At 48.1% G+C, this 20,993-nt stretch overlaps 1 long non-coding RNA gene and 8 other non-coding genes across 9 annotated transcripts in view; all 9 read right to left on the reverse strand.

The window, feature by feature from the left end:
- Snhg14 (small nucleolar RNA host gene 14) overlaps positions 1 to 20,993 on the reverse strand; it is a 1,177,441-nt gene that overhangs the window by 612,014 nt on the left and 544,434 nt on the right. The window contains exons 27-35 of the long non-coding RNA NR_146211.1: positions 20,354 to 20,499; positions 17,810 to 17,956; positions 15,286 to 15,432; positions 12,760 to 12,906; positions 10,220 to 10,366; positions 7,711 to 7,857; positions 5,193 to 5,339; positions 2,657 to 2,803; positions 99 to 245 (exon numbers count right to left, since the gene is read on the reverse strand). This is a non-coding gene — a long non-coding RNA (small nucleolar RNA host gene 14). The remainder of the gene's footprint in view (positions 1 to 98; positions 246 to 2,656; positions 2,804 to 5,192; positions 5,340 to 7,710; positions 7,858 to 10,219; positions 10,367 to 12,759; positions 12,907 to 15,285; positions 15,433 to 17,809; positions 17,957 to 20,353; positions 20,500 to 20,993) is intronic.
- Snord116l5 lies at positions 2,307 to 2,400 on the reverse strand. Its single transcript, XR_003947106.1, has one exon. It is a non-coding gene; the product is annotated as a small nucleolar RNA SNORD116 (small nucleolar RNA).
- Positions 4,843 to 4,936, reverse strand: Snord116l4. Its single transcript, XR_003947107.1, has one exon. It is a non-coding gene; the product is annotated as a small nucleolar RNA SNORD116 (small nucleolar RNA).
- On the reverse strand, positions 7,361 to 7,454 carry Snord116l3. Its single transcript, XR_003947108.1, has one exon. It is a non-coding gene; the product is annotated as a small nucleolar RNA SNORD116 (small nucleolar RNA).
- Snord116l1 (small nucleolar RNA, C/D box 116-like 1) lies at positions 9,872 to 9,961 on the reverse strand. Its single transcript, NR_033778.1, has one exon. It is a non-coding gene; the product is annotated as a small nucleolar RNA, C/D box 116-like 1 (small nucleolar RNA).
- On the reverse strand, positions 12,411 to 12,504 carry Snord116l9. Its single transcript, XR_003947139.1, has one exon. It is a non-coding gene; the product is annotated as a small nucleolar RNA SNORD116 (small nucleolar RNA).
- Snord116l10 lies at positions 14,937 to 15,030 on the reverse strand. Its single transcript, XR_003947109.1, has one exon. It is a non-coding gene; the product is annotated as a small nucleolar RNA SNORD116 (small nucleolar RNA).
- Snord116l11 lies at positions 17,463 to 17,556 on the reverse strand. Its single transcript, XR_003947110.1, has one exon. It is a non-coding gene; the product is annotated as a small nucleolar RNA SNORD116 (small nucleolar RNA).
- Positions 20,005 to 20,098, reverse strand: Snord116l12. The gene has a single exon (XR_003947138.1). It is a non-coding gene; the product is annotated as a small nucleolar RNA SNORD116 (small nucleolar RNA).

Genomic DNA, 20,993 nt, shown 5'->3' on the forward strand with positions numbered 1-20,993 from the left:
ATGTCCCGAAGGGCCTGGACATAATCAATGGCAGCCGTTCCCTGCTCCACCAAGACCTGGGCACCTAGAATTCATGCAGCAATTCCCATGTTCCTTACCATTTAACTCAGGTGACCTAGGGCAAGTCAGCAACACCACAACAGGTCGATCGAGACTAAGTTGGTCGACATAAACACTCAGCCAATGCTGTGGGGCCATTTCCTCTGAATGTTTTCCATGGACCATACTGGAAAGGGAATGCAACCCTGTGAAGACAACACAGAGAACATGCCCCGATTACAGTGGGACCAATGCAAAACCACATGGATTATGGGCTTACCATGTACTATGGGCTTGTCATATCTCACAGGCACCCTCAACACTCCTGCTCTTACCAACCTCTTCACACTGCCTTTCCAGATCTCACTTGCTGTTACTCTCAGGCCTTGAATGTGAACATGCCATGCCCTTTGCTCTCAAGTGCTTGCTTGGTCCTCAGCTCACTCTAAGGACTTAAGGATGATATGTGAGCTGCAATACAGGTACTCAACACTTTCTCTTAGGTCCATGTCATCAACTTCCTCCACCAGTGTCCTAAGCAAAGTTTTCAAGGGAATGAAGGCTCTTCTCGAAGCATCCAGTCAGAAAAAACCAATAACAAGGGCAATCAGAGGTCCCCTTGCCTATGCAGTCAAAAAAGGAGGAGGCAGCTCTGAATAACTCCACCAGCAAAATTGGGCCTCCAAGGATATCTAAGCCAACAACTTTTGAGCCTTCAATCATGGCTCCAGTCCTTCTCTGATCATTACTTCTGGGTCTTTGCATGAGGTAAAATCAAACTCCTCTGAGAGTTCAGAATTCCAGCTCATTGGAAGCAGGCTTCATTTTCACAGCTGAAAGGAACCCCCTCTCTCTCCCTCTCTCTTTGTTAGTGTGTGTGTGTGTGTGTGTCTGTGTGTGTGTGTGTGTGTGTGTGTGTGTGTGTGTGTGTGTGTGTGTGTGTGTGTGTCTTTTACCCTGAGACATTCCTTGCTGTGGCAGCCAGTCCCTATTTCTGTCCACCTGTCCAGTGCTCATTTTGTCTGTTGTGAAGACTTCCACCTCTCTCATGAGATTGCTTTTGGCCATCCACCCCTGCTTTGATCTCTTCTGGTGAAAAGTTCTCAGACTATACTGCTCAGCTTCTCACACTAATGAAAATCCCATTGTGCAGAACTATCACAGGCCAGGATCCGACTTGACTCAAGTTATCTTAGTGTGTCAAATGCAGTCTGCATCCAAGAACTTATTTTCTCCCTGATGATTCCCATGAGCATGGCTCTCAAGGTGGATTTGCAAAACACGATGTGCCCTGTTGAAACCTCCTTCCTATGCACACTAGCAACTTGTCTTTCCAGAAGAGTTAGGCCAAAACATCGAAAAGAAAGGTCCCATGACACCTTGGTCTCTAATTTAGAGGGTCCCTCAACAAGATGGTTCTCCTAAGGCTGTGGGTGCAAGAACTGTTCCTAGACTTTCCCTTTGACCTTGCCAAGCAGGCTGACAACAAGGTCCAAATATACCAAGGATATCCCTTCCACAACATCCAAAGCAACAGCACCTACCAAAGAGGAGATTCCTTCAAAAATTATTTCAACAAATCTATCGAGACACAGGTCTGCAAGTCTCATGCTCCCAGCGAGTCCATCAAAGTTTCATCCGTCTACAAACACAGGTAAGTGTGTAAATGTGGTGCAAACTGACCCGTGAGGTGCCTGCCATCACCTCCAAGGCTTAGCTCCTTCTCTATTTCCTAGCCAACCCCCCGGGAAACTTCCAAGCTGCCTGGGACACAGAGCCTTCTGTTCACCACCTGAACCGACAACAGTCACACAGTCCCGTTTATATGCTAATGGGTCAAGCTACACTCTACCAGCAGCCTGCATTCTATTGATTACGTAAAGCAATGCAACAGGGTTAAAATTCATATAAGTGCTTCTGAAGCCGGAGTCCACTGCTTGATATTCCCATGTGAAAAGCCATGATTTGGTGCCACTGCCACTGCTACTTTTGCCTCACAGTCTACTTTCCACAATGGCTGGGGCCCTCTCCATGGACCTAGCACGACTATCCACTGAGTATCTGCCAAGCATCTCCACTACAGCAAAGGGAGCAAGCCACCAGAGCTTAAGGACCTGCTGTGTCCTACGCCATGGATTTTTGGCAGAGTAGGCCAAGCACACACCTGTCTCTGGAGAGTCTGGCTAGAGCCCGAAGAAGTCAAGAACAATGGAGTGGTTGGGCAGCCTGTGCCTGATGCCCATAGCAACTGGGAGACCCAAGATGCTGGACCTCAGTTCCGATGAGAGTGGCGGTACAGAGTTTTCACTCATTTTGTTCAGCTTTTCCAAGGAATGTTTGACTGGGAATCATCATAGATCCAAGCTCGTTGGAGTGCATTGCATCAAGTGGTTCCAGTACTCTGGAGTGCTCTGGCTTTGGGGAGAGCAATGGACTGCTGGACACTGACAATCCACTGCCAGGGAACAATGGGCCAAAGCTCCAAACATGGGAGAAACCAGAGGCCCTAGGCATGCTCCATGTCCCGAAGGGCCTGGACATAATCAATGGCAGCCGTTCCCTGCTCCACCAAGACCTGGGCACCTAGAATTCATGCAGCAATTCCCATGTTCCTTACCATTTAACTCAGGTGACCTAGGGCAAGTCAGCAACACCACAACAGTTCGATGGAGACTCAGTTGGACGACATAAACTCTCAGCCAATGCTGTGGGGCCATTTCCTCTGCATGTTTTCTATGGATCATACTGGAAAGGGAATGCAACCCTGTGAAGACAACACAGAGAACATGCCCCGATTACAGTGGGACCAATGCAAAACCACATGGATTATGGGCTTACCATGTACTATGGGCTTGTCATATCTCACAGGCACCCTCAACACTCCTGCTCTTACCAACCTCTTCACACTGCCCCTCCAGATCTCACTTGCTGTTACTCTCAGGCCTTGGATGGGAACATGCCATGCCCTTTGCTCTCAAGTGCTTGCTGGGTCCTCAGCTCACTCTAAGGACTTAAGGATGATATGTGAGCTGCAATACAGGTACTCAACACTTTCTCTTAGGTCCATGCCATCAACTTCTTCCACCAGTGTCCTGTGCAAAGTTTTCAAGGGAATGAAGGCTCTTCTCCAAGCATCCAGTCAGAAAAAGCCAATAACAAGGGCAATCATAGGTCCCCTTGCCTATGCTGACAAAGAAGGAGGAGGCAGCTCTGAATAACTCCACCAGCAAAATTGGGCCTCCAAGGATATCTAAGCCAACAACTTTTGAGCCTTCAATCATGGCTCCAGTCCTTCTCTGATCATTACTTCTGTGTCTTTGCATGAGGTAAAATCAAGCTCCTCTGAGAGTTCAGAACTCCAGGTCATGGGAAGCAGGCTTCATTTTCACAGCTGAAAGGAACCCCCCTCTCTCTCCCTCTCTCTGTGTTAGTGTGTGTGTGTGTGTGTGTGTCTGTGTGTGTGTGTGTGTGTGTGTGTGTGTGTCTTTTACCCTGAGACATTCCTTGCTGTGGCAGCCAGTCTCTATTTCTGTCTACCTATCCAGTGCTCATTTTGTCTGTTGTGAAGACTTCCACCTCTCTCATGAGATTGCTTTTGGCCATCCACCCCTGCTTTGGTCTCTTCTGGTGAAAGTTCTCAGGCTATACTGCTCAGCTTCTCACACTAATGAAAATCCCATTGTGCAGAACTATCACAGGCCAGGATCCGACTTGACTCAAGTTATCTTAGTGTGTCAAATGCAGTCTGCATCCAAGAACTTATTTTCTCCCTGATGATTCCCATGAGCATGGCTCTCAAGGTGGATTTGCAAAACACAATGTGCCCTGTTGAAACCTCCTTCCTATGCACACTAGCAACTTGTCTTTCCAGAAGAGTTAGGCCAAAACATCGAAAAGAAAGGTCCCATGACACCTTGGTCTCTAATTTAGAGGGTCCCTCACCAAGATGGTTCTCCTAAGGCTGTAAGTGCAAGAACTGTTCCTAGACTTTCCCTTTGACCTTGCCAAGGAGGATGACAACAAGGTCCAAATATACCAAGGATATCCCTTCAACAACATCCAAAGCAACAGCACCTACCAAAGAGGAGATTCCTACAAAAATTATTTCAACAAATCTATCAAGACACAGGTCTGCAAGTCTCATGCTGCCAGCGAGTCCATCAAAGTTTCATCCGTCTACAGACACAGGTAAGTTTGTAAATGTGGTGCAAACTGACCCGTGAGGTGCCTGCCATCACCTCCAAAGGTTAGCTCCTCCTCTATTTCCTAGCCTATCCCCCGGGAAACTTCCAAGCTGCCAGGGACACAGAGCCTTCTGTTCACCACCTGAACTGACAACAGTCACACAGTCCCATTTACATGCTAATGGGTCAAGCTACACTCTACCAGCAGCCTGCATTCTATTGATTACGTAAAGCAATGCAACAGGGTTAAAATTCATATAAGTGCTTCTGAGAAGCCTGAGTCCACTGCTTGATATTCCCATCTGAAAAGCCAAGATTTGGTGCCACTGCCACTGCTACTTTTGCCTCACAGTCTACTTTCCACAATGGCTGGGGCCCTCTCCTTGGACCTAGCATGACTACCTACTGAGTATCTGCCAAGCATCTCCACTACAGCAAAGGGAGCAAGCCACCAGTGCTTAAGGACCTGCTGTGTCCTACACCATGAATTTTTGGCAGAGTAGGCCAAGCACACACCTGTCTCTGGAGAGTCTGGCTAGAGCCCGAAGAAGTCAAGAACAATGGAGTGTTTGGGCAGCCTGTGCCTGACGCCCATAGCACCTGGGAGACCCAAGATGCTGGACCTCAGTTCCGATGAGAGTGGCGGTACAGAGTTTTCACTCATTTTGTTCAGCTTTTCCAAGGAATGTTTGACTGGGAATCATCATAGATCCAAGCTCGTTGGAGTGCATTGCATTAAGTGGTTCCAGTACTCTGGAGTGCTCTGGCTTTGGGGAGAGCAATGGACTGCTGGACACTGACAATCCACTGCCAGGGAACAATGGGCCAAAGCTCAAAACATGGGAGAAACCAGAGGCCCTAGGCATGCTCCATGTCCCGAAGGGCCTGGACATAATCAATGGCAGCTGTTCCCTGCTCCACCAAGACCTGGGCACCTAGAATTCATGCAGCAATTCCCATGTGCCTTACCATTTAACTCAGGTGACCTAGGGCAAGTCAGCAACACCACAACAGTTCGATGGAGACTCAGTTGGACGACATAAACACTCAGCCAATGCTGTGGGGCCATTTCCTCTGCATGTTTTCCATGGACCATACTGGAAAGGGAATGCAACCCTGTGAAGACAACACAAAGAACATGCCCTGATTACAGTGGGACCAATGCAAAACCACATGGATTATGGGCTTACCATGTACTATGGGCTTGTCATATCTCACAGGCACCCTCAACACTCCTGCTCTTACCAACCTCTTCACACTGCCCTTCCAGATCTCACTTGCTGTTACTCTCAGGCCTTGGATGTGAACATGCCAATCCCTTTGTCTCAAGTGCTTGCTGGGTCCTCAGCTCACTCTAAGGACTTAAGGATGATATGTGAGCTGCAATACTGGTACTCAACACTTTCTCTTAGGTCTTTGCCATCAACTTCCTCCACCAGTGTCCTGAGCATAGTTTTACCGGGAATGAAGGCTCTTCTCCAAGCATGCAGTCAGAAAAAGCCAATAACAAGGGCAATCATAGGTCCCCTTGCCTATGCAGTCGAAGAAGGAGGAGGCAGCTCTGAATAACTCCACCAGCAAAATTGGGCCTCCAAGGATATCTAAGCCAACAACTTTTGAGCCTTCAATCATGGCTCCAGTCCTTCTCTGATCATTGCTTCTGGGACTTTGCATGAGGTAAAATCAAACTCCTCTGAGAGTTCAGAATTACAGCTCATGGGAAGCAGGCTTCATTTTCACAGCTGAAAGGAACCCCCCTCTCTCTCCCTCTCTCTGTGTTAATGTGTGTGTGTGTGTGTGTGTGTGTGTGTGTGTGTCTTTTACCCTGAGACATTCCTTGCTGTGGCAGCCAGTCCCTATTTCTGTCCACCTGTCCAGTGCTCATTTTGTCTGTTGTGAAGACTTCCACCTCTCTCATGAGATTGCTTTTGGCCATCCACCCCTGCTTTGATCTCTTCTGGTGAAAAGTTCTCAGGCTATACTGCTCAGCTTCTCACACTAATGAAAATCCCATTGTGCAGAACTATCACAGGCCAGGATCCGACTTGACTCAAGTTATCTTAGTGTGTCAAATGCAGTCTGCATCCAAGAACTTATTTTCTCCCTGATGATTCCCATGAGCATGGCTCTCAAGGTGGATTTGCAAAACACAATGTGCCCTGTTGAAACCTCCTTCCTATGCACACTAGCAACTTGTCTTTCCAGAAGAGTTAGGCCAAAACATCGAAAAGAAAGGTCCCATGACACCTTGGTCTCTAATTTAGAGGGTCCCTCACCAAGATGGTTCTCCTAAGGCTGTGGGTGCAAGAACTGTTCCTAGACTTTCCCTTTGACCTTGCCAAGCAGGCTGACAACAAGGTCCAAATATACCAAGGATATCCCTTCCACAACATCCAAAGCAACAGCACCTACCAAAGAGGAGATTCCTACCAAAGTTATTTCAACAAATCTATCGAGACACAGGTCTGCAAGTCTCATGCTGCCAGCGAGTCCATCAAAGTTTCATCCGTCTACAGACACAGGTAAGTGTGTAAATGTGGTGCAAACTGACCCGTGAGGTGCCTGCCATCACCTCCAAAGGTTAGCTCCTCCTCTATTTCCTAGCCAATCCCCCGGGAAACTTCCAAGCTGCCAGGGACACAGAGCCTTCTGTTCACCACCTGAACCGACAACAGTCACACAGTCCCGTTTAAATGTTACTGGGTCAAGCTACACTCTACCAGCAGCCTGCATTCTATTGACTACGTAAAGCAATGCAACAGGGTTAAAATTCATATAAGTGCTTCTGAGAAGCCTGAGTCCACTGCTTGATATTCCCATGTGAAAAGCCAAGATTTGGTGCCACTGCCACTGCTACTTTTGCCTCACAGTCTACTTTCCACAATGGCTGGGGCCCTCTCCTTGGACCTAGCACGACTACCTACTGAGTATCTGCCAAGCATCTCCACTACAGCAAAGGGACCAAGCCACCAGAGCTTAAGGACGTGCTGTGTCCTACACCATGGATTTTTGGCAGAGTAGGCCAAGCACACACCTGTCTCTGGAGAGTCTGGCTAGAGCCCGAAGAAGTCAAGAACAATGGAGTGGTTGGGCAGCCTGTGCCTGACGCCCATAGCACCTGGGAGACCCAAGATGCTGGACCTCAGTTCCGATGAGAGTGGCGGTACAGAGTTTTCACTCATTTTGTTCAGCTTTTCCAAGGAATGTTTGACTGGGAATCATCATAGATCCAAGCTCGTTGGAGTGCATTGCATCAAGTGGTTCCAGTACTCTGGAGTGCTCTGGCTTTGGGGAGAGCAATGGACTGCTGGACACTGACAATCCACTGCCAGGGAACAATGGGCCGAAGCTCCAAACATGGGAGACACCAGAGGCCCTAGGCCTGCTCCATGTCCCGAAGGGCCTGGACATAATCAATGGCAGCCGTTCCCTGCTCCACCAAGACCTGGGCACCTAGAATTCATGCAGCAATTCCCATGTTCCTTACCATTTAACTCAGGTGACCTAGGGCAAGTCAGCAACACCACAACAGTTCGATGGAGACTCAGTTGGACGACATAAACTCTCAGCCAATGCTGTGGGGCCATTTCCTCTGCATGTTTTCCATGGACCATACTGGAAAGGGAATGCAACCCTGTGAAGACAACACAAAGAACATGCCCTGATTACAGTGGGACCAATGCAATACCACATGGATTATGGGCTTACCATGTACTATGGGCTTGTCATATCTCACAGGCACCCTCAACACTCCTGCTCTTACCAACCTCTTCACACTGCCCTTCCAGATCTCACTTGCTGTTACTCTCAGGCCTTGGATGTGAACATGCCATGCCCTTTGCTTTCAAGTGCTTGCTGGGTCCTCAGCTCACTCTAAGGACTTAAGGATGATATGTGAGCTGCAATACAAGTACTCAACACTTTCTCTTAGATCCATGCCATCAACTTCATCCACCAGTGTCCTGAGCAAAGTTTTCAAGGGAATGAAGGCTCTCTCCAAGCATCCAGTCAGAAAAAACCAATAACAAGTGCAATCATAAGTCCCCTTGCCTATGCAGTCGAAAAAGGAGGAGGCAGCTCTGAATAACTCCACCAGCAAAATTGGGCCTCCAAGGATATCTAAGCCAACAACTTTTGAGCCTTCAATCATGGCTCCAGTCCTTCTCTGATCATTACTTCTGGGTCTTTGCATGAGGTAAAATCAAACTCCTCTGAGAGTTCAGACTCCAGGTCATGGGAAGCAGGCTTCATTTTCACAGCTGAAAGGAACCCCCCTCTCTCTCCCTCTCTCTGTGTTAGTGTGTGTGTGTGTGTGTGTGTGTGTGTCTTTTACCCTGAGACATTCCTTGCTGTGGCAGCCAGTCCCTATTTCTGTCCACCTGTCCAGTGCTCATTTTGTCTGTTGTGAAGACTTCCACCTCTCTCATGAGATTGCTTTTGGCCATCCACCCCTGCTTTGATCTCTTCTGGTGAAAAGTTCTCAGACTATACTGCTCAGCTTCTCACACTAATGAAAATCCCATTGTGCAGAACTATCACAGGCCAGGATCCGACTTGACTCAAGTTATCTTAGTGTGTCAAATGCAGTCTGCATCCAAGAACTTATTTTCTCCCTGATGATTCCCATGAGCATGGCTCTCAAGGTGGATTTGCAAAACACGATGTGCCCTGTTGAAACCTCCTTCCTATGCACACTAGCAACGTGTCTTTCCAGAAGAGTTAGGCCAAAACATCGAAAAGAAAGGTCCCATGACACCTTGGTCTCTAATTTAGAGGGTCCCTCGCCAAGATGGTTCTCCTAAGGCTGTGGGTGCAAGAACCGTTCCTAGACTTTCCCTTTGACCTTGCCAAGGAGGCTGACAACAATGTCCAAATATACCAAGGATATCCCTTCAACAACATCCAAAGCAACAGCACCTACCAAAGAGGAGATTCCTACAAAAATTATTTCAACAAATCTATGGAGACACAGGTCTGCAAGTCTCATGCTGCCAGCGAGTCCATCAAAGTTTCATCCGTCTACAGACACAGGTAAATGTGTAAATGTGGTACAAACTGACCCGTGAGGTGCCTGCCATCACCTCCAAGGCTTAGCTCCTTCTCTATTTCCTAGCAACCCCCCGGGGAAACATCCAAGCTGCCAGGGACACAGAGCCTTCTGTTCACCACCTGAAATGACAACAGTCACACAGTCCCATTTACATGCTACTGGGTCAAGCTACACTCTACCAGCAGCCTGCATTCTATTGACTACGTAAAGCAATGCAACAGGGTTAAAATTCATATAAGTGCTTCTGAGAAGCCTGAGTCCACTGCTTGATATTCCCATCTGAAAAGCCAAGATTTGGTGCCACTGCCACTGCTACTTTTGCCTCACAGTCTACTTTCCACAATGGCTGGGGCCCTCTCCTTGGACCTAGCATGACTACCTACTGAGTATCTGCCAAGCATCTCCACTACAGCAAAGGGAGCAAGCCACCAGAGCTTAAGGACCTGCTGTGTCCTACGCCATGGATTTTTGGCAGAGTAGGCCAAGCACACACCTGTCTCTGGAGAGTCTGGCTAGAGCCCGAAGAAGTCAAGAACAATGGAGTGGTTGGGCAGCCTGTGCCTGACGCCCATAGCACCTGGGAGACCCAAGATGCTGGACCTCAGTTCCGATGAGAGTGGCGGTACAGAGTTTTCACTCATTTTGTTCAGCTTTTCCAAGGAATGTTTGACTGGGAATCATCATAGATCCAAGCTCGTTGGAGTGCATTGCATCAAGTGGTTCCTGTACTCTGGAGTGCTCTGGCTTTGGGGAGAGCAATGGACTTCTGGACACTGACAATCCACTGCCAGGGAACAATGGGCCGAAGCTCCAAACATGGGAGAAACCAGAGGCCCTAGGCATGCTCCATGTCCCGAAGGGCCTGGACATATTCAATGGCAGCCGTTACCTGCTCCACCAAGACCTGGGCACCTAGAATTCATGCAGCAATTCCCATGTTCCTTACCATTTAACTCAGGTGACCTAGGGCAAGTCAGCAACACCACAACAGGTCGATGGAGACTAAGTTGGTCGACATAAACACTCAGCCAATGCTGTGGGGCCATTTCCTCTGCATGTTTTCCATGGACCATACTGGAAAGGGAATGCAACCCTGTGAAGACAACACAAAGAACATGCCCCGATTACAGTGGGACCAATGCAAAACCACATGGATTATGGGCTTACCATGTACTATGGGCTTGTCATATCTCACAGGCACCCTCAACACTCCTGCTCTTACCAACCTCTTCACACTGCCTTTCCAGATCTCACTTGCTGTTACTCTCAGGCCTTGAATGTGAACATGCCATGCCCTTTGCTCTCAAGTGCTTGCTTGGTCCTCAGCTCACTCTAAGGACTTAAGGATGATATGTGAGCTGCAATACAGGTACTCAACACTTTCTCTTAGGTCCATGTCATCAACTTCCTCCACCAGTGTCCTAAGCAAAGTTTTCAAGGGAATGAAGGCTCTTCTCGAAGCATCCAGTCAGAAAAAACCAATAACAAGGGCAATCAGAGGTCCCCTTGCCTATGCAGTCAAAAAAGGAGGAGGCAGCTCTGAATAACTCCACCAGCAAAATTGGGCCTCCAAGGATATCTAAGCCAACAACTTTTGAGCCTTCAATCATGGCTCCAGTCCTTCTCTGATCATTACTTCTGGGTCTTTGCATGAGGTAAAATCAAACTCCTCTGAGAGTTCAGAATTCCAGCTCATTGGAAGCAGGCTTCATTTTCACAGCTGAAAGGAACCCCCTCTCTCTCCCTCTCTCTTTGTTAGTGTGTGTGTGTGTGTGTGTCTGTGTGCGTGTGTGTGTGTGTGTGTGTGTGTGTGTGTGTCTTTTACCCTGAGACATTCCTTGCTGTGGCAGCCAGTCCCTATTTCTGTCCACCTGTCCAGTGCTCATTTTGTCTGTTGTGAAGACTTCCACCTCTCTCATGAGATTGCTTTTGGCCATCCACCCCTGCTTTGATCTCTTCTGGTGAAAGTTCTCAGGCTATACTGCTCAGCTTCTCACACTAATGAAAATCCCATTGTGCAGAACTATCACAGGCCAGGATCCGACTTGACTCAAGTTATCTTAGTGTGTCAAATGCAGTCTGCATCCAAGAACTTATTTTCTCCCTGATGATTCCCATGAGCATGGCTCTCAAGGTGGATTTGCAAAACACGATGTGCACTGTTGAAACCTCCTTCCTATGCACACTAGCAACTTGTCTTTCCATAAGTGTTAGGCCAAAACATCGAAAAGAAAGGTCCCCTGACACCTTGGTCTCTAATTTAGAGGGTCCCTCACCAAGATGGTTCTCCTAAGGCTGTGGGTGCAAGAACTGTTCCTAGACTTTCCCTTTGACCTTGCCAAGGAGGCTGACAACAAGGTCCAAATATACCAAGGATATCCCTTCAACAACATCCAAAGCAACAGCACCTACCAAAGAGGAGATTCCTACCAAAGTTATTTCAACAAATCTATCGAGACACAGGTCTGCAAGTCTCATGCTCCCAGCGAGTTCATCAAAGTTTCATCCATCTACAGACACAGGTAAGTGTGTAAATGTGGTGCAAACTGACCCGTGAGGTGCCTGCCATCACCTCCAAGGCTTAGCTCCTTCTCTATTTCCTAGCCAATCACCCGGGAAACTTCCAAGCTGCCAGGGACACAGAGGCTTCTGTTCATCACCTGAACAGACAACATTCACACAGTCCCGTTTACATGCTACTGGGTCAAGTTACACTCTACCAGCAGCCTGCATTCTATTGACTACGTAAAGCAATGCAACAGGGTTTAAATTCATATAAGTGCTTCTGAGAAGCCTGAGTCCACTGCCAGATATTCCCATGTGAAAAGCCAAGATTTGGTGCCACTGCCACTGCTACTTTTGCCTCACAGTCTACATTCCACAATGGCTGGATTCCTCTCCTTGGACCTAGCACGACTACCTACTGAGTATCTGCCAAGCATCTCCACTACAGCAAAGGGAGCAAGCCACCAGAGCTTAAGGACCTGCTGTGTCCTAGACCATGGATTTTTGGCAGAATAGGCCAAGCACACACCTGTCTTTGGAGAGTCTGGCTAGAGCCCGAAGAAGTCAAGAACAATGGAGTGGTTGGGCAGCCTGTGCCTGACGCCCATAGCACCTGGGAGACCCAAGATGCTGGACCTCAGTTCCGATGAGAGTGGCGGTACAGAGTTTTCACTCATTTTGTTCAGCTTTTCCAAGGAATGTTTGACTGGAAATCATCATAGATCTGAGCAGGTGGGAGTGCATTGCATAAAGTGGTTCCAGTACTCTGGAGTGCTTTGGCTTTGGGGAGAGCAATGGACTGCTGGACACTGCCAATCCACTGCCAGGGAACAATGGGCCGAAGCTCCAAACCTGGGAGAAACCAGACGCCCTAGGCATGCTCCATGTCCTGAAGGGCCTGGACATATCAATGGCAGCCGTTCCCAGCTCCACCAAGACCTGGGCACCTAGAATTCATGCAGCAATTCCCATGTTCCTTACCTTTTAACTCAGGTGACCTAGGGCAAGTCAGCAACACCACAACAGTTCGATGGAGACTCAGTTGGACGACATAAACACTCAGCCAATGCTGTGGGGCCATTTCCTCTGCATGTTTTCTATGGATCATACTGGAAAGGGAATGCAACCCTGTGAAGACAACACAGAGAACATGCCCCGATTACAGTGGGACCAATGCAAAACCACATGGATTATGGGCTTACCATGTACTATGGGCTTGTCATATCTCACAGGCACCCTCAACACTCCTGCTCTTACCAACCTCTTCACACTGCCCTTCCAGATCTCACTTGCTGTTACTCTCAGGCCTTGGATGTGAACATGCCATGCCCTTTGCTCTCAAGTGCTTGCTGGGTCCTCAGCTCCCTCTAAGGACTTAAGGATGATATGTGATCTGCAATACAGGTACTCAACACTTTCTCTTATGTCCATGCCATCAACTTCCTCCACCAGTGTCCTCAGCAAAGTTTTCAAGGGAATGAAGGCTCTTATCCAAGCATCCAGTCAGAAAAAGCCAATAACAAGGGCAATCATAGGGCCCCTTGCCTATGCTGAAGAAGAAGGGGGAGGCAGCTCTGAATAAGTCCACCAGCAAAATTGGGCCTCCATGGATATCTAAGCAAACAAATTTTGAGCCTTCAATCATGGCTCCAGTCCTTCTCTGATCATTACATCTGGGTCTTTGCATGAGGTAAAATCAAACTCCTCTGAGGGTTCAGAATTCCAGCTCATGGGAAGCAGGCTTCATTTGCACAGCTGAAAAGAATCCCCCCTCTCTCTCCTTCTCTCTGTGTTAGTGTGTGTGTGTGTGTGTGTATGTGTGTGTTTGTGTGTGTGTGTCTTTTACCCTGAGACATTCCTTGCTGTGGCAGCCAGTCCCTATTTCTGTCCACCTGTCCAGTGCTCATTTTGTCTGTTGTGAAGACTTCCACCTCTCTCATGAGATTGCTTTTGGCCATCCACCCCTACTTTGATCTCTTCTGGTGAAAAGTTCTCAGACTATACTGCTCAGCTTCTCACACTATTGAAAATCCCATCGTGCAGAATTATCACAGGCCAGGATCCAACTTGACTCAAGTTATCTTAGTGTGTCAAATGCAGTCTGCATCCAAGAACTTATTTTCTCCCTGATGATCCCCATGAGCATGGCTCTCAAGGTGGATTTGCAAAACACGATGTGCCCTGCTGAAACCTCCTTCCTATGCACACTATCAACTTGCCTTTCCAGAACTGTTAGGCCAAAAAATTGAAAAGAAAGGTCCCATGACACTTTGGTCTCTAAATTAGAGGGTCCCTCACCAAGATGGTTCTCCTAAGGCTGTGGGTGCAAGAACTGTTCCTAGACTTTCCCTTTGACCTAGACAAGGAGGCTGACAACTATGTCCAAATATACCAAGGATATCCCTTCAACAACATCCAAAGCAACAGCACCTACCAAAGAGGAGTTTCCTACCAAAGTTATTTCAACAAATCTATCGAGACACAGGTCTGCAAGTCTCATGCTCCCAGCGAGTTCATCAAAGTTTCATCCATCTACAGACACAGGTAAGTGTGTAAATGTGGTGCAAACTGACCCGTGAGGTGCCTGCCATCACCTCCAAGGCTTAGCTCCTTCTCTATTCCAAGACAATCGCCCGGGAAACATCCAAGCTGCCAGGGACACAGAGGCTTCTGTTCATCACCTGAACAGACAACATTCACACAGTCCCGTTTACATGCTACTGGGTCAAGTTACACTCTACCAGCAGCCTGCATTCTATTGACTACGTAAAGCAATGCAACAGGGTTTAAATTCATATAAGTGCTTCTGAGAAGCCTGAGTCCACTGCCAGATATTCCCATGTGAAAGGCCAAGATTTGGTGCCACTGCCACTGCTACTTTTGCCTCACAGTCTACATTCCACAATGGCTGGGGTCCTCTCCTTGGACCTAGCAGGACTACCTACTGAGTATCTGCCAAGCATCTCCACTACAGCAAAGGGAGCAAGCCACCAGAGCTTAAGGACCTGCTGTGTCCTAGACCATGGATTTTTGTCAGAATAGGCCAAGCACACACCTGTCTCTGGAGAGTCTGGCTAGAGCCCGAAGAAGTCAAGAACAATGGAGTGGTTGGGCAGCCTGTGCCTGACGCCCATAGCACCTGGGAGACCCAAGATGCTGGACCTCAGTTCCGATGAGAGTGGCGGTACAGAGTTTTCACTCATTTTGTTCAGCTTTTCCAAGGAATGTTTGACTGGGAATCATCATAGATCCGAGCAGGTGGGAGTGCATTGCATAAAGTGGTTCCAGTACTCTGGAGTGCTTTGGCTTTGGGGAGAGCAATGGACTGCTGGACACTGCCAATCCACTGCCAGGGAACAATGGGCCGAAGCTCCAAACCTGGGAGAAACCAGACGCCCTAGGCATGCTCCATGTCCTGAAGGGCCTGGACATATCAATGGCAGCCGTTCCCAGCTCCACCAAGACCTGGGCACCTAGAATTCATGCAGCAATTCCCATGTTCCTTACCTTTTAACTCAGGTGACCTAGGGCAAGTCAGCAACACCACAACAGTTCGATGGAGACTCAGTTGGACGACATAAACACTCAGCCAATGCTGTGGGGCCATTTCCTCTGCATGTTTTCTATGGATCATACTGGAAAGGGAATGCAACCCTGTGAAGACAACACAGAGAACATGCCCCGATTACAGTGGGACCAATGCAAAACCACATGGATTATGGGCTTACCATGTACTATGGGCTTGTCATATCTCACAGGCACCCTCAACACTCCTGCTCTTACCAACCTCTTCACACTGCCCTTCCAGATCTCACTTGCTGTTACTCTCAGGCCTTGGATGTGAACATGCCATGCCCTTTGCTCTCAAGTGCTTGCTGGGTCCTCAGCTCCCTCTAAGGACTTAAGGATGATATGTGATCTGCAATACAGGTACTCAACACTTTCTCTTACGTCCATGCCATCAACTTCCTCCACCAGTGTCCTCAGCAAAGTTTTCAAGGGAATGAAGGCTCTTATCCAAGCATCCAGTCAGAAAAAGCCAATAACAAGGGCAATCATAGGGCCCCTTGCCTATGCTGAAGAAGAAGGGGGAGGCAGCTCTGAATAAGTCCACCAGCAAAATTGGGCCTCCATGGATATCTAAGCAAACAAATTTTGAGCCTTCAATCATGGCTCCAGTCCTTCTCTGATCATTACATCTGGGTCTTTGCATGAGGTAAAATCAAACTCCTCTGAGGGTTCAGAATTCCAGCTCATGGGAAGCAGGCTTCATTTGCACAGCTGAAAAGAATCCCCCCTCTCTCTCCTTCTCTCTGTGTTAGTGTGTGTGTGTGTGTGTGTATGTGTGTGTTTGTGTGTGTGTGTCTTTTACCCTGAGACATTCCTTGCTGTGGCAGCCAGTCCCTATTTCTGTCCACCTGTCCAGTGCTCATTTTGTCTGTTGTGAAGACTTCCACCTCTCTCATGAGATTGCTTTTGGCCATCCACCCCTACTTTGATCTCTTCTGGTGAAAAGTTCTCAGACTATACTGCTCAGCTTCTCACACTATTGAAAATCCCATCGTGCAGAATTATCACAGGCCAGGATCCAACTTGACTCAAGTTATCTTAGTGTGTCAAATGCAGTCTGCATCCAAGAACTTATTTTCTCCCTGATGATCCCCATGAGCATGGCTCTCAAGGTGGATTTGCAAAACACGATGTGCCCTGCTGAAACCTCCTTCCTATGCACACTATCAACTTGCCTTTCCAGAACTGTTAGGCCAAAAAATTGAAAAGAAAGGTCCCATGACACTTTGGTCTCTAAATTAGAGGGTCCCTCACCAAGATGGTTCTCCTAAGGCTGTGGGTGCAAGAACTGTTCCTAGACTTTCCCTTTGACCTAGACAAGGAGGCTGACAACTATGTCCAAATATACCAAGGATATCCCTTCAACAACATCCAAAGCAACAGCACCTACCAAAGAGGAGTTTCCTACCAAAGTTATTTCAACAAATCTATCGAGACACAGGTCTGCAAGTCTCATGCTCCCAGCGAGTTCATCAAAGTTTCATCCATCTACAGACACAGGTAAGTGTGTAAATGTGGTGCAAACTGACCCGTGAGGTGCCTGCCATCACCTCCAAGGCTTAGCTCCTTCTCTATTCCAAGCCAATCGCCCGGGAAACATCCAAGCTGCCAGGGACACAGAGGCTTCTGTTCATCACCTGAACAGACAACATTCACACAGTCCCGTTTACATGCTACTGGGTCAAGTTACACTCTACCAGCAGCCTGCATTCTATTGACTACGTAAAGCAATGCAACAGGGTTTAAATTCATATAAGTGCTTCTGAGAAGCCTGAGTCCACTGCCAGATATTCCCATGTGAAAGGCCAAGATTTGGTGCCACTGCCACTGCTACTTTTGCCTCACAGTCTACATTCCACAATGGCTGGGGTCCTCTCCTTGGACCTAGCACGACTACCTACTGAGTATCTGCCAAGCATCTCCACTACAGCAAAGGGAGCAAGCCACCAGAGCTTAAGGACCTGCTGTGTCCTAGACCATGGATTTTTGTCAGAATAGGCCAAGCACACACCTGTCTCTGGAGAGTCTGGCTAGAGCCCGAAGAAGTCAAGAACAATGGAGTGGTTGGGCAGCCTGTGCCTGACGCCCATAGCACCTGGGAGACCCAAGATGCTGGACCTCAGTTCCGATGAGAGTGGCGGTACAGAGTTTTCACTCATTTTGTTCAGCTTTTCCAAGGAATGTTTGACTGGGAATCATCATAGATCCAAGCTCGTTGGAGTGCATTGCATCAAGTGGTTCCAGTACTCTGGAGTGCTTTGGCTTTGGGGAGAGCAATGGACTGCTGGACTGCCAATCTACTGCCAGGGAACAATGGGCCAAAGCTCCAAACATGGGAGAAACCAGGGCCCTAGGCATGCTCCATGTCCCGAAGGGCCTGGACATAATCAATGGCAGCCGTTCCCTGCTCCACCAAGACCTGGGCACCTAGAATTCATGCAGCAATTCCCATGTTCCTTACCTTTTAACTCAGGTGACCTAGGGCAAGTCAGCAACACCACAACAGTTCAATGGAGACTCAGTTGGACGACATAAACTCTCAGCCAATGCTTTGGGGCCATTTCCTCTGCATGTTTTTCATGGACCATACTAGAAAGGGAATGCAGCCCTAGAAGAGAGCACAGAGAACATGCCCTGATTACATTGGGACCAATTCAAATCCACATGGATTATGGGCTTACCATGTACTTTGGGCTTGTCATATCTCACAGACACCCTCAAAACTCCTGCTCTTACCAACTTCTTCACACTGCCCTTCCAGATCTCACTTGCTGTTACTCTCCGGCCTTGGATGTGAACATGTCATGCCCTTTGCTCTCAAGTGCTTGCTTGATACTCAGCTCCCTCTAAGGACTTTACGATGATATGTGAGGTGAAATACAGATACTCATCATTTTCTCTTAGGTCCAAGCCATCAACTTCCTCCACCAGTGTCCTGAGCAAAGTTTTCAGGGAAATGAAGGCTCATCTCCAAGCATCCAGTCAGAAAAAGCCAAAAACAAGGGCAATCATAGGTCCACTTGCTTATGCTGACGAAGAAGAAGGAGGCAGCTCTGAATAATTCCACCAGCAAAATTGGGCCTCCATGGATATCTAAGCAAACAACTTTTGAGCCTTCAATCATTGCTCCAGTCCTCTGATCATTACTTCTGGGTCTTTCCATGAGGTAAAATCAAACTCCTCTGAGGGTTCAGAATTCCAGCTCATGGGAAGCAGGCTTCATTTTCACAGCTGAAAAGAATCCCCCCCTCTCCTTCTCTCTGTGTTAGTGTGTGTGTGTGTGTGTGTGTATGTGTGTGTGTGTGTGTGTGTGTGTGTGTGTGTGTGTGTGTGTGTCTTTTACCCTGAGACATTCCTTGCTGTGGCAGCCAGTCCCTATTTCTGTCCACCTGTCCAGTGCTCATTTTGTCTGTTGTGAAGACTTCCACCTCTCTCATGAGATTGCTTTTGGCCATCTACCCCTGCTTTGAGCTCTTCTGGTGAAAACTTCTCAGACTATACTGCTCAGCTTCTCACACTAATGAAAATCCCATTGTGCAGAACTACCACAGGCCAGGATCCGACTTGACTCAAGTTATCTTAGTGTGTCAAATGCAGTCTGCATCCAAGAAATTATGTTCTCCCTGATGATTCCCGTGAGATTGGCTCTCAAGGTGGATTTGCAAAACACGATGTGCCCTGTTGAAACCTCCTTCCTATGCACACTAGCAACTTGTCTTTCCAGAAGAGTTAGTCCAAAACATCGAAAAGAAAGGTCCCATGACACCTTGGTCTCTAATTTAGAGGGTCCCTCACCAAGATGGTTCTCCTAAGGCTGTGGGTGCAAGAACTGTTCCTAGACTTTCCCTTTGACCTTGCCAAGGAGGCTGACAACAAGGTCCAAATATACCAAGGATATCCCTTCAACAACATCCAAAGCAACAGCAACTACCAAAGAAGAGATTCCAACAAAAGTTATTTCACCAAATCTATCGAGACACAGGTCTGCGAGTCTCATGCTCCCAGCGAGTCCATCAAAGTTTCTTCTGTCTACAGACCCAGGTAAGTGTTTAAATGTGGTGCAAACTGACCCGTGAGGTGCCTGCCATCACCTCCAAGGCTTAGCTCCTTCTCTATTTCCAAGCCAATCGCCCGGGAATCTTCCAAGCTGCCAGGGACACAGAGGCTTCTGTTCACCACCTGAACAGACAACATTTACACAGTCCCGTTTACATGCTACAGGGTCAAGCTATACTCTACCAGCAGCCTGCATTCTATTGACTACGTAAAGCAATGCAACAGGGTTAAAATTCATATAAGTGCTTCTGAGAAGCCTGAGTCCACTGCCAGATATTCCCATGTGAAAGGCCAAGATTTGGTGCCACTGCCACTGCTACTTTTGCCTCACAGTCTACATTCCACAATGGCTGGGGCCCTCTCCTTGGACCTAGCACGACTACCTACTGAGTATCTGCCAAGCATCTCCACTACAGCAAAGGGAGCAAGCCACCAGAGCTTAAGGACCTGCTGTGTCCTACGCCATGGATTTTTGGCAGAGTAGGCCAAGCACTCACCTGTCTCTGGAGAGTCTGGCTAGAGCCCGAAGAAGTCAGGAACAATGGAGTGGTTGGGCAGCCTGTGCCTGACGCCCATAGCACCTGGGAGACCCAAGATGCTGGACCTCAGTTCCTATGTGATTGGCGGTACAGAGTTTTCACTCATTTTGTTCAGCTTTTCCAAGGAATGTTTGACTGGGAATCATCATAGATCCAAGCACGTTGGAGTGCATTGCATAAAGTTGTTCCAGTACTCTGGAGTGCTCTGGCTTTGGGGAGAGCAATGGACTTCTGGACACTGCCAATCCACTGCCAGGGAACAATGGGCCGAAGCTCCAAACCTGGGAGAAAGCAGAGGCCCTAGGCATGCTCCATGTCCCAAAAGGCCTGGACATATCAATGGCAGCCGTTCCCTGCTCCACCAAGACCTGGGCACCTAGAATTCATGCAGCAATTCCCATGTTCCTTACCTTTTAACTCAGGTGACCTAGGCCAAGTCACCATACCACAACTGTTCGATGGAGACTCGGTTGGACGACATAAACACTCAGCCAATGCTGTGGGGCCATTTCCTCTGCATGTTTTCCATGTACCATACTGGAAAGGGAATGCAACCCTGTGATGACAGCACAGAGAACATGCCCCAATTACAGTGGGACCAATGCAAAACCACATGGATTATGGGCTTACCATGTACTATGGGCTTGTCATATCTCACAGGCACCCTCAACACTCCTGCTCTTACCAACCTCTTCACACTGCCCTTCCAGATCTCACTTGCTGTTACTCTCAGGCCTTGGATGTGAACATGCCACGCCCTCTGCTCTCAAGTGCTTGCTGGGTCCTCAGCTCCCTCTAAGGACTTAAGGATGATATGTGAGCTGCAATACAGGTACTCAACACTTTCTCTTAGGTCCAAGCCATCAACTTCCTCCACCAGTGTCTTGAGCAAAGTTTTCAAGGGAATGAAGGCTCTTCTCCAATTATCCAGTCAGAAAAAGCCAATAACAAGGGCAATCATTGGTCCCCTTGCCTTTTTGACGAAGAAGGAGGAGGCAGCTCTGAATAAGTCCACCAGCCAAATTGGGCCTCCATGGATATCTAAGCAAA

Source organism: Mus musculus, chromosome 7 (genome assembly GCF_000001635.26).
Source record: "Mus musculus strain C57BL/6J chromosome 7, GRCm38.p6 C57BL/6J".
NCBI lineage: Eukaryota > Metazoa > Chordata > Mammalia > Rodentia > Muridae > Mus > Mus musculus.